Source organism: Pinus tabuliformis, chromosome 8, assembly GCF_031772625.1.
Source record: "Pinus tabuliformis cultivar Carrire ecotype Pingquan chromosome 8, CPIR1, whole genome shotgun sequence".
NCBI lineage: Eukaryota > Viridiplantae > Streptophyta > Pinopsida > Pinales > Pinaceae > Pinus > Pinus tabuliformis.
Window position 1 is genome coordinate 5,731,710 of NC_142294.1, and position 15,315 is coordinate 5,747,024.

Sequence of the window (15,315 nt, forward strand, 5' to 3'; positions counted from 1 at the left end):
GGATCATAACCAAACAATGTCACATATGGAACAAAAGATATAAATGAAAACTTCTTTATAACAAATCATTGTAGGCACCAACCTACAAGAGACACTAGTGCCCCTTATTGCAATATTTGTAGACACCAACCTACAGGAGAAACCAACCCCCCCCAGCTACAATATTTGTAGGCACCAAACTATAGGAGACACTAATCTCACTTGTTGCAAGATTTTTAGGCATGAACCTACATGAGACACCTATCCCCTCGACTGCAAGATTTTTAGGTGCCAACCTATAGGAGACATCGATCCCCCTACTGGAATATTTGTAGGCACCACCCTACATGAGATACCTATCCTCCTTGCTACAAGATTTGTAGGCACCAACCTATAAGAGACACCAATCCCTCTATTGCAATATTTCTAGGCACCAACCCACATGAGACACCAATCACATCTGCTACAGTATTTGTAGGCACCAACCTATAGCACACACCAATCCCCTCAGCTATAATATATATAAGTACTAAACTAAAGGAGAAACCAATCCCCTCTATTACAATATTTGTAGGCACCAAACCACAAGAGACACCAATCCCTTTTGTTAGCTACTTCTTCCTTCACTAGTTCTACTTGTTACATTTTGCTTCACTAGATTTGCTTGCTTCTTCTAACTTGATCAGGTCTACTTGTTACATTTTGCTTCACTAGATTTACTTGCTTCTTCTAACTTCATTAGGTTTACTTTTTGCTTCTTCCTTCACCAGGTTTAATTGTTGCTTCTACCTTCAATTGTTGTTTTTGGCCTTTTCCCAAGAGCAAATCTATACAACATGCCACATATCCACTTTTGTAAAGTTGATTATGAAATTTTTGCATGAGCCACTTATATATGTCTCCTTGGCTCTCTAAAATTTCCATAGTCTGAAAAGTGCCAACAAATAAGTTATATCAATTATACAGAACTATCCTTTTTGAAGTTGATTTCAAGAATATTCAGTAACCCTAACTTCCACGGGGCATATCTCTGAAAACATAGTGAACGAAACTCAAAAATTTATAAAACAAGAACTTACAGATCTCTTCTTTGTTTCCTATATATTTCATAGTATGGAACATCCAAAAAAATGTTATAGTGAAAATGCTAAGCTAACCTATTTTAATAATATTTAAGGAGCATTCAAGAACCCTAAGAACTCTTAGTGTTCTCTATCTCCTATCCGTATTGGATATTTTTTCTCATCTATGCAACAAATGCACTTGAAAAAATGGAACCCCTTTTCCTCATAGCAGCCCAGTTATAACATAGCTCGGTAGCCTAATAGTGGTTACGTTTGACTACATCAACTCTTAACCAAAATTAAAATAAGAAATATTTTAGAAACTTCTTCATCATAATGATGTGGCTAACCCATTTTCCATGAATAATGGGGACTCGCATGGCATCCTCTTGAATTATGGTGATTAAAACATGAAGGTCAACTTCTGAGTGGCATAACTTTTGCATACATACTCCAATTGATGTGATTCTTCCACTGTTGGAAAGGTATTTGTGTGTATAATATGAAAAAGAGATGTCACACTAAATCAATATATTTTAACCCCCAAAAAAACCTTTTGATGCCTCAAAATGGTCTTGGAAGGTTTTAGATCCCAATTTACCAAACTGGGTCCCACCAATAAAAATGGTCCTATGATCATATTCCTCCACTTTTTCAACTTTGAAAGCATTGAGATGGATGAAAAAAAACATAATGATCCAATTCAAATCACAGCTCCCCATTTTGGGAGGCTTTTGGTCCCCAAAATATTATACTGAATGAGGTAAGTTAAATTTTCCTCCACCTTCTCTCAGGTGTACCATTTAACTTTGTCTGGAAGTTGTCATTTCAACTCAATTTTCCAATGGTCATGTTGACCCAGTATTGTAGTTCTAGACCGATTTTGCAAAACTGTATCTTCTGTCAACTATGCCTAATCATCTGGTGCCAAATCCTCCACAAAAGGTAGGACTTGTTCCTCTTCTTGATCTAGCATAAAAGGCTCATAAATTTTTAGATTCTCTACATTCACAATCAAGTAAATGTGCATGTATGGTGGTAGACTGAGTCGATAGGAATTAGCACCCACCTTTTCCAGTATCTCAAACTGACCATACCACAGAGCCTTGATTTATTATTAGGACCATGTAGCCTCTCCCCATTCAACTATAGTCACACATTGTCTCCCGCCTTAAATGATTTATCTATTCCATGTTGATCATGCTAATGAAAATACTGGGAGCAGGGGTGAATCAATATTTCTTTTCAATTGTTATTTTTACCAGTTAGATCACTTATATTTAGAACAAAAAATGAACAATAATAGAATAAATACTTTTATTAATTTCTTCTGTAGAATAAATAAAGTACAATAATAGTATGGGGCTCCAACCCTAGATGAAGACTCTAATCTTCAATCTCACAGGTTCCAACTTGTATTTGCCAAGCACTGACTTGGACTTCCAAGGCTCCAACCTTGTCAATTTTGAGGCACCAACCTCAAGGGCTCCAACCCTAAATTTAGTTTAGGCTTCGACCTGGTTTCTTGATGACTCTGATCCTCTAGGGCTCCAACCCTATCCTCCAAGGAACCAACCTTGTCTTTTCGAGGCTCCAACCTCTTAGTATCCAACCCTCAAGTTTACTTTGTCAATATGTATTTGGTTATACTTCACGGTTCCCAATCTATTCTTCAACAAGCCCTCTCAATCTTCAGTTATGCCTTCACTTAGTCTCCACGTCACATCATCAATGATAACCTTGGTCTTCACATGAAGGTGTCACCACTGCTCTTCATCGTACCGAAATAATTTCTTCAAGTCACCTCATGATGAATTCAATCATGCATCATGGTCTTCAATATTATCTCCAAGACCTTCAAGATGTCTTCAATGAACAACCCAAGTCTTCAATGTTCAATAAATCTCTTTCCCAAAAAATTCACTTCCTCACACAAATCCAAGGCTGCAACATGTAGATGCCTAAATGTGTACACACTCCATAGGTCAAAGCTCCTCCGATGACTACAATACTCAAGCTTCACTGAGGTCAATCAAACCACTGCTTCAAGATGTCTACACAGTGTTGCTCTAAGGCTTCTTCACAAAAAACGTCTTTAATATATTTTCTCAATAAACACCAAGGGATCTTCAGTTATGCTTAGAGATGCTTCAATGAGGCCTTCAATCAATATTTCAAAGGTTTATACAAAAGGTTTACAATGTCTTTAATAAGGACATCACAAGGTCTGTTCTTTGACAAGTCTTCTTCAATGTTTCTTTAGACTTTCACCCACCATAGGCCTACTATAAATGTCATCACAAGTCTCTAATAACAGGTTCAAAATATCTTGTTGCTGCTCCAGATATCACTGGACCGAGGTTCTGTGCTAGATCTGTAGCTTATTCCGAGCTCCTGTGGAGAAATATTACAACAGGTCTGATCCACAAAAATGCTCCAATTCTGTGCCACAACAAGGTTACATAGTAATAACAGCAGGTCCAAGTTCTGTGCAAGAAATCTGACCTGTAACACAAGATTGTCCTAAAAAATAATTCTCCCAAAAACGACATTTTCTTGCTCCTCGGCTTCCTGTAGTCTTGGTCTGAGGTTGCAACATGAAAACAAGGTATATAGTCTTTAAAAGGTTCTGATAGTTGCTTCAGTTGTCAATTTATAACCCAAACTGTATTCTTTTTTATCTCCTCGGCCTTGTTTCTCTTTTTCCACCTTATCTCTGAATTAATCACTGAAATCATAGTCAAAATGAGGTGCTAGGAATCATATTTATATAGGATTTCACCTTGAACTGAAGGGACACGTCTATCTGGAGAAAGCTTAACATGAATGGTTGATCATAGGTCGGCTAGCTTTAAAAATTATCTTTTTCTAACTTAAAAATTCATTTTCTCTTTAACTACCGGGAGTTTGAGGGCAAGTGAGGGCTTGTTAGAAAGAGGAAAAAATCCTCTTTAAGATGGTCTAGGTCCCATTGAGAAAAGATGCCTCTAAGGTGGAAAAAATATTTTTTCTTTGTGACTGTCCTTAAATTTTATGCATAAAAAGTTTGGGACAACATGAGGAATGTTTGGGACAGTATGGCTTCTCCATTGTTTGGCTTCTTCATCATCATAGGATCATGTAGGACATCCATGTCATCATGATAGTGTCTAGCAATGAGTGTATCATCCATGTCATCACATAATGGTGTAGTGATATGTTATAGTGCAACATCATTAGGAGAACTCCAAAATAGTATTCCAACCCTCAAATGATCTCCAAACATGTTACCACCATCAAGTGTATGACTGATCCAGGTGGCTCCAGAGAGACACACAGGACAAAGAGGGCTCAAAAATCAAAGTGTTTGGATTATGCTCGAAATAGGTTCATGTTATGTATCTCGTCGTCATGATCGCGGTGGTGCAAATGGTTTGTCAAACTGAGCTCGTGCGAAAAATAGAGCTCTTCAAAGTTTGCCATGACAAGGGAAAAGAGGGGCCCACAGTGTGCCACATGGCATCCCAATAAGCACGTTGGACCCACATGGCAACCCATCAAGCATTGACACTTGGCATTCTTTCATTGGTCTCCTAAACCTGCATAAGAGACAAAAATCATTTTTAAAGTATGGAAAATGGTTATTAAATAACCATGTAACAAAATTCATTTTAATATATAGTTATTAAAATAACTATATAAAAACAATAAAATATATGGTTTCGAGATCGGTGTCCATAACCCCTGCCGAACCCTTTAAGCAATCAAATCGCATCAATGTTTTAGGGTCGGGGGCCATAACCTCCGTTGAACCCTCCAAAACCACCGCATGTCATGTTATAACCATATATTGTATTATTCAGGGCGGGCGCAGGCCACCGGCGGTGGACCCAGCCCACACCCTATCGGCCCAACCATATATATTAAGCGCCAACAGCATGCGTCGATCACCATAATATATAGTTGATATATATATATATATATATATATATATATATATATATATATATATATATATATATATATATATATATATATATATATATATATATATATATATATATATATACATATACATATATATATATATCTATATCGGCGCAACCACCATATATGTCGCTTATTCGATTGCCGATTTAATCGGTGACGATCAGCGCCAATCGCCAATTTAATTGGTTCTGATCAGGCCGTTCACCAATATATATCGGCGATACCCCTTGAATCGCACCGATATATATGCCGACAACCACGCCGATTACCGATTTGGAATGCCAATCACTGATTTTTATGCGCCATATATATACCGCCGGCCCTATCAAAGCGCCAATCGCCGATAATTAATGCGCCGACAATGCAAGAGGATTAGGGGCAGGCCACCCAATGTGAACATGACCCCCATTAATGTATCATTTCAGTTTTCAAAAGGAACTGTGTGTATTATTTCGGGAGGGGCGGGATTTGATCCCCCGACCTCTCCTCAACAACTCCTATTATTTACCATTGTGCCAAACTGCTTACCTTGGTAAATCCGCCCAGGGTTATTTTATTTAAACTCGGTGTTTTTTACAAGTACACACAGTTTGAGGAGGCAGAAGTCAGGCATAGATTTTGAGGCAGTTAATTAATATTTTAATGCAGGAACCATGAATTTTGCAGAAGGGAAAATTTTTCACTTTGTCAGAAATTGACAAATTTTATATGGATTTTACACCTCTTGTCGCCACGAGTGCAACGGCGTTATTCATTTCTCCATCAGAGTTCTACATTTTCAGTCATTTCCAGAATGCACGTGCAACCATCATTTCAACAAAAACAGGGAGTGGAACCATGAGCCATGAAATTTTCCCAAGGAGGTAAAATTTTGACATTTCACAATATAGTCAAGTTTATACTTGTTTTTCATGGTTTTCCGCAGGGATTGAAATGGTGAGATCAGATTTTCCATTTGAGTGCAGATTTCCAATCCATCCATGGAACAAAATCTTTGAGGAATCCCGGGGGAATCTAAAAGATTACTTGAGCCCAGAATTCTCAACTTCTTAGAATTCAGATTTTGGACAATCGATTTAGCACTACTCGACGCCACAAATCTGATGATGTGATTTCTTATTCTCTCATTTCATCTTCTAGTCACTTTTCTAAGTGCCAGTGCAGATGTCTACATTCTTGTGCGAGCAGCCATCTTCATACGATCGATGCCTTGAGATCGATGGTCCGAGCAGCTTCAGTAGTGTGACATCCACTTCTTCTAATGGCCGTTGTTTGTGAAGTATATGATGTGTTCATGTACTTCTTCTTTCTGCATTATGTTGCACATATCCTTGATTGATGTTGATGCAGGATCTTGTTTATTACATGTTGTCATGATTCCTTGCTTGATTTGATGCGGAATCTTCTATGTGATGTACCTATTGTCATAACTCATCATGTTATGTTTTGAGATCACTTGTTGTATGTTGTTTGGATACTCTTGTTGGCGTCATGCATGTTTTGTTTTGACATCCCTTTTGTGCCATTTTGATCGGATGCTCATGATGCATGTTTTTGTGTCATACTGATAGGAGTATTTTGATTGAGAGTTCCAGTTGTGGAACATCTCTTAGAGCCACTCCCACGTGAAGGCCTTTTTCCTTGTATGGTCACAACATCATCTCTTGTGTACATCACCATTATTGACAGCACTTAATGCAGTGGCCTACGACACTAGGGCCCAGAGACATAGTCCCTCTTGGACGAACTCCGTTATCAACGTCTTGTTTTTATGTTGTTGATGATTGTCTTGTTCCTCTTCTTTACAGCATGCAGATGTATTAATTAATGTCCTTTTAAAATGAAATTTAACACATCACGAAAATAAAAGGTCTTGGAAGGGTCCTTCTTCACACCCGGACTTGGATCAGTGACATCATTAAGTATCATCAAATGTGGTCATTCTTCAAGAGTCTGCCTTCATTAAGTGTATGAATCCATATGTCATTAAGAGTTAAGGTCTAGATCATCAAGTGCTTGCAACAATAGATCATGGACTTCTTAAGACTTCTTTCATTAGTGGTTTGACTTCTTCGTGACTTGACATCTTCATTGATGGTATCCTGTCAACCAATAGTCATGACATAATCATTTGGAACTAGGAATCTCAAGAATATTGACATCTCGGTCAATTCCATATTGACGTCAATGACAACCTTGATTAGCAATCTCCCCCTTTGTCATTGATGGAAATATTCTTTCCCTTCAAAATTTTCTACCCCTTTGACATCAATGGAAAATGGGGTGCCCAATACTCCCCCTATCAAGTTACTTCTTGTCTTCATCAATAGTAGTTCTTCATATGTATGGTACTCCCCCTGTCATGGGGCTCTTCCTTCTGGAAATGTGGTCCATGATAGACGTGTTTGAATTTATTCATATGATGAACCAACTCCCCCTGCATTTATAAACTCCTTTAGCTCAAGAAAGATTGCTTGCTTTGTGATAAAATGGAAGAGATCGTCAACAATAGTCCATTAGATAGATAAGAGATCATGTTCTTTAATGGAGTGTTCTTAAGAAATGATCTATCAAAGAATGATTGTCAATCAAGGATTTCATAAGGTCCATTCACAAATGGCTTCTGCAAGAATGCTTAATCATCATAATCTCCCCTTAACTGTATGCATGGTCTTTCTTTTGGTAGAGTCTCCTCATCAAATACTTGGAATATCAAGGATAATTTCATCAGTTCAACAACATGTATTATTGGCTAGAGTGTTCAAGATGTAGAAATTTTGAATAATATGACACTTATTCACAGATATCCCGATTATACACTATTGCGGAATACATGCATAATACATAACCTCCTCTACGTTGATCATCAATTTAGCAGCATCAAAAACAATGAAACATCAACCGCATGCACACATTAACACAGTATGTAACCCGGGGAAAGCTTACAGCTGAAAACCCCACACTCTCTGTATATTAATGATTGAGAACATGTAACAATACATAGTACAATACTCCTCACAAGTACTCAATACTATCTCCACCTGTTACACACAAAACTAGCTCAAATCCGAACAAGTCACAGGTTCAAATCTTCTCCACTGCTTTGCCTACCTCTATTGCACACTGCTTGAGAATCACTCACTCTAGAAATCACGTGAGCACAGGCTATAATACCCTGTATTGGCCCACACTGCGCAATACTCATTGGCATAACTCAATCCCATTGATTGTGCAAGATCTCATGCCCAACTATAGTCACAACCGATAGCAATCTCAACCTCTAACACCTGTCTCCACTGAACTGTACATGCACTGAGTTAACTGATGTATTCTTCAGTTGAATTATGAGTTAATAATTGGTTCACACAACTCATCACTAGTCTATTTGCAGTTAGACTAAATACAACTAGTTTAACCAAGTCAAACTGAACACAACTCCATCAACTCCACATCCAACTCCACGGAACTCACATGCATGAGTTCTAACTGATGTCCTGCATGCAATAGCTCAACTGAATCATAAGAAAAGCGTATTTCCTTCTGACAGCTGCATGTGCCACATCTGTAGCTCAAACTGAAGTGCTCCAAGAGGATAAGATAATGTTTATAGTCTAAATATTATTATGAGACAATAATATTTGACTTTTCTATTTTTGACTAGTAGTCTAAAAATAGACTCTGATCACTCCTGCTGTGATCCAAAAATAGAAGTCCATCTATTTTTCCCAACATGACCAATCATCCATAAACAGCATCCTGTAACTCATAGACCATGATCCATATGTATAAAAATATACTTTGCGCCATAATTTGCCTGCGGGCCCACCTAGTGAAGGCGACTCCTTTCCACTAAGCTCCATCATCTTGTTGCATTCTCAACACTCCCTCTCAACAAGATATGGATTATCGGCAACCCCCATCCTGCCTCGGTGGTATTCGAATTTGCTCCTGGTGAGCGCCTTCGTCAAGATATCAGCATCCTGATCCTCCGTTGGAATGTATGAAAGTAACATGATTCTCCGCTGCACACAATCTCTGATATGATGGTACCTGATGTCGTCCACTGAGCTCCCTGCCCAATCTACATCCTCCTGTATGTACCAAGATCCATATCCCGATGTGCCTCTCTTGAGCCTGCACACATGCTACTCCACCAACTGTCGATAAACAGTGGCATCCACTACCTCCGCTGAAGTAGCATCCTTATTCCTCCAACCTCCAGGAAGGAACACAGTCTTCACATCCATCTGATGAATGTGCCACCCCATCTGCACCACTTTGTAGATCCATCTTGAACCCATCACTGATTTCCCTTCCGGTCTAGGAACAATCTCCCATGCACTGTTTCTGACAATCGAATCATACTCTTCCACCATGGCGTCTACCCATGCAGGATCCTCCACAGCTTCCTCCAAAGAGGATGGCTCAGTCACAACACATTTTCTCATAAGAGCCATGTATCTAGTGTACCGATCAGGTGACTGTCTCTGCCTGCGCTGGGCTGTAGGTGGTCCTACAACTTTCTCTGCATCTTGAGCCAGTCGCTCAGCTTTTGTCAAGCGCTTTCGCCCTCTGATGGTTGGTGCTGCATGAGTGGTCTCTTCCACTCCATGAACCTTGTCCTGTGGCTGATCCATGTCCTGAAGCTCATCCTTAGGAACTAATAGCTCCTCATCTGCATGCAAGTGTAGCTCCCTCTCAAACGAACACTTCATGGCTTTCTCCTCCTGAAATTTTATATCTCGTCGCACAACAATCTTGCCACTGTTTGGCAAATACACACGATAGTTGTGGGGCATATCAATGTACCCCACAAATATCCCAACCTCTGTGGTCGACTCCAACTTCTTCCTGGCATCCTTCGTCACATGCATGTAAATGTTTGCACCAAAAATCCTCAAATGAGAAAGATCAGGCTTCTTACCAGAATAAGCCTCCTCGGGTGTACTCATGCCAAATATCCTGTGAGGACAACGGTTCTGCACATATACTGTTGTATTGCATGCTTCCACCCACAAGTGAAGGGGCAGGCCCTGATCATGCAACATTGCCCGTGCAGCACCCACGATCGTTCTGTTCTTCCGCTCAGCAACCCTGTTCTGCTGTGGGTTATGGGGAGATATGAGCTCTCTTCGAATCCCTTCTGCTTTGTAGAAATCCTTGAACTCACCAGAGATGTATTCACCACCATTATCGCTCCTAAGAGCCTTCACCTTCTTCCCCGACTCCTTCTCGACCAGTGCTTTGAACTCACAGAACTTTGAGTATGTCTCGCTCTTCTTCTGGATGAAGAAGATCCAGCACTTTCTAGAGAAATCATCGACAAAAATCACATAATACCTGTGTTTTGTTGTCGAAGCTACTGAGAAAGGTCCACACACGTCTGTGTGAATTCTCTCAAGGATCGTAGTGGCGCGACTATCCTTCTCGTGAAAGGTTGCTTTCACAAACTTTTCCAAAGTACACCCCTTGCACTGATCTGACTGCACAAGTGTGCCTTTAGGAAGTCCAGTAGTGATCTGCTGCAGTATCTTCAAGGCTCCATGGTGAAGGTGACCCAATCTCCTGTGCCATAGCTCGCCATCATCCCGGTTCACCAATCCTTCTGCCTTGCATGCCATTGTTGCGCATCCATCTACATGCAACTGATAAAGGTTCCTCACTCGAACCCCTATCTTCCGGGTTTCTCCAGTTGTCTTGCTGCACAGGAAAGCCTTTCCCTCGCTGAAAACAACATCATATCCCTTGTCTTCTAACATCGCCACAGAGATAAGATTCTTCTTCAATCCTGGAACATGAATCACTTCCTTCAATACGAAGGGTTTACCAGACTCCCTCTCAAAGGAAATGGTATCGATACCGGTCGCACTGTATCTACCATCATCACCCATCTCGATGTGCACTCCAAGATTTTTTTCCTCCAAATCAGAAAACAAATCTCAATCTCCTGTCAGGTGAAAAGATGCACCACTGTCCAAGAACCACACCGATCCCATCACACTTGAAACCAGGCATGCGATCAATGAAAAATCAAGCTCAAACTGCAAGGCTAGAGCCTCTCCTGCTGCAGATCCGGCAGCTTGCTTGTTCTTCTTCTTCTGCGGACAATTAGTGGCATAGTGTCCTTGTTGGTGACAGTGAAAGCACTTCACCTTGGACATGTCCTGCTTCTTGCCTTTCGCACCAGACTGAGAAGCTTTCTTGCTCTTCCCCTTCTTTCCTTTGGCAGCCAAAGCGCAATTTTCTTCATCAGTTCCCTTTGATGAAGATCTGTCCCTGGTATTCCGCCTGATCTCCTCCTGCACAAGATCTGACCAAAGTCTCTCCCATCCTGGCAATTTCTCCCAACCATTGACAGAGTCCTAATAGGAATGCTAACTCTTCAGAAGTCCAAGGAGAGCCAAGCTCACCAAGTCCTCATAATCGACAATTACCCCCACACTTCCTAGCTCATCCCTGCACTGAGTGAACTTCGTCAGATACTTGGGCATACTGTCTCCCTTCTCACATTTGATGTTTCTCAGTTTATCCTTGAGCGCCAGCTTCCTCTGATCGCTCTTGCTTTGGAATAGATCTGTCAATGCTTTCCACATCAAGTATGGAGAAGCCTTTCCATGCAGGCTAGACACAATGTGATCCTTCACGCCCTCCAACAGGATCCTTCGACACTTTGTTGTCTTCTTTTGCGAAGCATCAACCTGCGCAGCATCAGTAGGCTTTGGGACATCAGCCTCTATGAAATCCTTCAGCCCGTTATCATCCAACAATACCTCCATCCTGTCCCTCCATGCAATATAGTTCGAGTTGTCCTCAAGAGAATACTCCAATCGCAATCCGTTGAAAGACATTGCCACGTTGATACCAAGAAAACACTGCTGCAAATTCGAATTCCACCAGCTCCAAACTCAACAGCCTCGGATCTAGAATTCGTGAGAACAAAGTATTTCTCATACATAGATTGACTGTATGGGCTTTTACCAGATATCTCACCTTCCAAAGGAAGGATGAATCCAGAGGCTACCTGGACCGATTACAGACTCTGCCTGAAGAAATAAGATGTAAACACTTTCTGAATAATAGATCTGATGATCAACAGCTCTGATACCATGTAGAAACTTTTTCTACAAATCATCTAGCTCTGATACCATGTAGAAATTTTGAATAATATGACACTTATTCATAGAGATTATCCCGATTATACACTATTGCGGAATACATGCATAATACATAACCTCCTCTACGTTGATCATCAATTTAGCAGCATAAAAAATAATGAAACATCAATCGCATGCACACATTAACACAGTATGTAACCCGGGGAAAGCTTACAGCTGAAAACCCCACACTATCTGTATATTAATGATTGAGAACATGTAAAAATACATAGTACAATACTCCTCACAAGTACTCAGTACTATCTCCACCTGTTACACACAAAACTAGCTCAGATCCGAACAAGTCACAGATTCATATCTTCTCTACTGCTTTGCCTGCCTCTATTGCATACTGCTTGAGAATCACTCACTCTGGAAATCACGTGAGCACGGGATATAATACCATGTATCGGCCCACACTGCGCAATACTCATTGGCATAACTCAATCCCATTGATTGTGCAAGATCTCATGCCCAACTATAGTCACAACTGATAGCAATCTCAACCTCTAACACCTGTCTCCATTGAACTGTACATGCACTGAGTTAACTGATGTATTCTTCAGTTGCATTATGAGTTAATAATTAGTTCACACAACTCATCACTAGTCTATTTGCAATTAGACTAAATACAACTAGTTTAACCAAGTCAAACTGAACACAACTCCATCAACTCCACATCCAACTCCACAGAACTCACATGCATGAGTTCTAACTGATGTCCTGCATGCAATAGCTCAACTGACTCATAAGAAAAGCGTATTTCCTTCTGACAGCTGCATGTGCCACATCTGTAGCTCAAACTGAAGTGCTCCAAGAGGATAAGATAATGTTTAGAGTCTAAATATTATTATAAGACAATAATATTTGACTTTTCTATTTTTGACTAGCAGTCTAAAAATAGACTCTGATCACTCCTACTGTGATCCAAAAATAGAAGTCCATCTATTTTTCCCAACATGACCAATCATCCATAAACAACATCCTGTAACTCATAGACCATGATCCATATGTCTAAAAATAGACATAGTCTAAAAATAGACTTTGCGTCATAATTTACCTGCGGGCCCACTTAGTGAAAGCGACTCCTTTGCACTAAGCTCCATCATCTTGTTGCATTCTCAACACAAGAGACTTATGGATTCAATTTTCTTCCTTCTCCATGCTTGTGTAATTTTATTCTCTCGCACGGTTCTAGCTTGTGTAGGGGCCCAAGTCAAGTTACAATCATGTGCCATATGTCCAATGTTATGACACTTGAAGCACTCTATGTTGTTCATGAATAAGAATGCATGACTTCTTGCAAAATTTATTCTCGAAGATTGACAAGGACCATTAAACATGTCTTTGTGATATGCCCTACAATCTTTTGCCATGTGCCCAAAGTTTGTACAAGAATAGCAATAACCAAGAAATATACTTTAGTACCTGGGATAATAAGGTTTCCTTGATGTACTTCTGAAGTCATTTTTACTTGGGATCCTTTGATGATAACCATTTCTTCTTGCATCCTTGACACCATCTGCATTTCTTCTTGGAGTAGGATTTCTTCCAATGTCAACTTGACTCTTGCCTTTGCTGGAACTGGGAGCATCAACATTTCATTTACGATTCCTCACATCCTTGTTGTTTGAAGCATTAGGATTTGCATCATTCTTGCTTGAGGATTCACCTACATAGCCAAGCCTTGATTTATCGAGGGGAGACCTTTGATGACTTAGGATGTCATCTAGGGTTTGAGAACTTTTCCAGTTCTTATTCAGCAAGTCAACTTCCTTTTTAAGAAATACAATTTCTTCCTTCATTTTCTTGCATTCTTCATCCTTTTTTGATAGAATGGTCTTCATTTCTTCCTTCATCTTGGTTGCTTCAATAATTGGGCCTTAGCCTTAAGAGAAGTGATTTATGATTTTAACTTGGTGATGTCATTATCCTTTTCTTCTAGTTGGCACATCATGGTGTTTCTCTCATTTTCTGCTTCATCAACTTGTCCTTCTATGAATGTGAAAGCTTCCATCACCTTCTCAATTCCTTGTGCTTGTTTCCTTGCTTCTTCTAGTTGAGATCTAAGGGAGGAGACCTCTTCCTTGTATTGACCAATCTCTGCTTCAAGTTTGTTCAAACTCTTGTGCCTTTGTTCAAGGTGGCTTGACAAGGTATCTTCCTGTTTCTTTGCCTTATCCAATTTATTTGTCATGGATATGACTTCTTCATTATGCATTCTCTTGTTTTGATGAGATTCTTCCTTAATCTTGGCAACCTCCTCATCTCTTTCTTGTACTTGAAGCTTGACAAGGTCAAATTCCTTCCTTGTCTTGCCCTGGTCACCAACTTGTGCTTTCTTATTAAGTTCCTCATTTTCCTTTTTCAAATTGTTAATCTCTTCCATGGCAGCCATAAGTTTAGTGAGGAGATCTTCTTAAAAATATTTTTCATTCTCTTCATCTTCTAGGTCTTCTTTAGCCTTAATGTCATCACTCTTATCTTTAGCTTCCTTGATTGGCTTTGGATTTCCTTCTTGTTTTCCATCATTTTCTTGACTAGAGACCATTTTCAACGCTCCTTTTGAGTCGAAATCACGAATTTTATCCCATATGCCTTTTGTTGACGAACATTTTTCAAAATTGGCCTTCATAGAATTAGGTAGCCCATTCAAGATTGCTTTCATTGCTCTTGCATTTTGTTCGTTGGATTCTCCATCCATCATGGTATCAACAATCACCGATTTCTAGACTTAAATGACTTGAGTCTTTAAGAAACTCATCATTCTTGCTTCCCATATATCAAAGTTTCCATTGAATAATGGAGCCTTCTCAAATTGATTGACTTCAATTTCGGTGGTTAAGGGAGACACATCTTTAGGAGGATTGGGGACTTTCTTCCTTGGCTTCACCATTTGTGTTCTAATGATCAACCTTCAAGTTGTTAGGCTTTGTGTGAAGGTATTGGCTTTGGTACCAATTGTTGGAAATACTGGGGGGGGGGGGGGGGTGAATCAGTATTCCTTTTCAATTGTTACTTTTTCTGGTTAGATCACTTATAATTAGAACACAAAATGAACAATAAGATTAAATACTTTTATTAATCTCAATAAATCAAGTACAATGTTTGTGTAGGGCTCCAACCCTAGATGAAGACACCAATCTTCA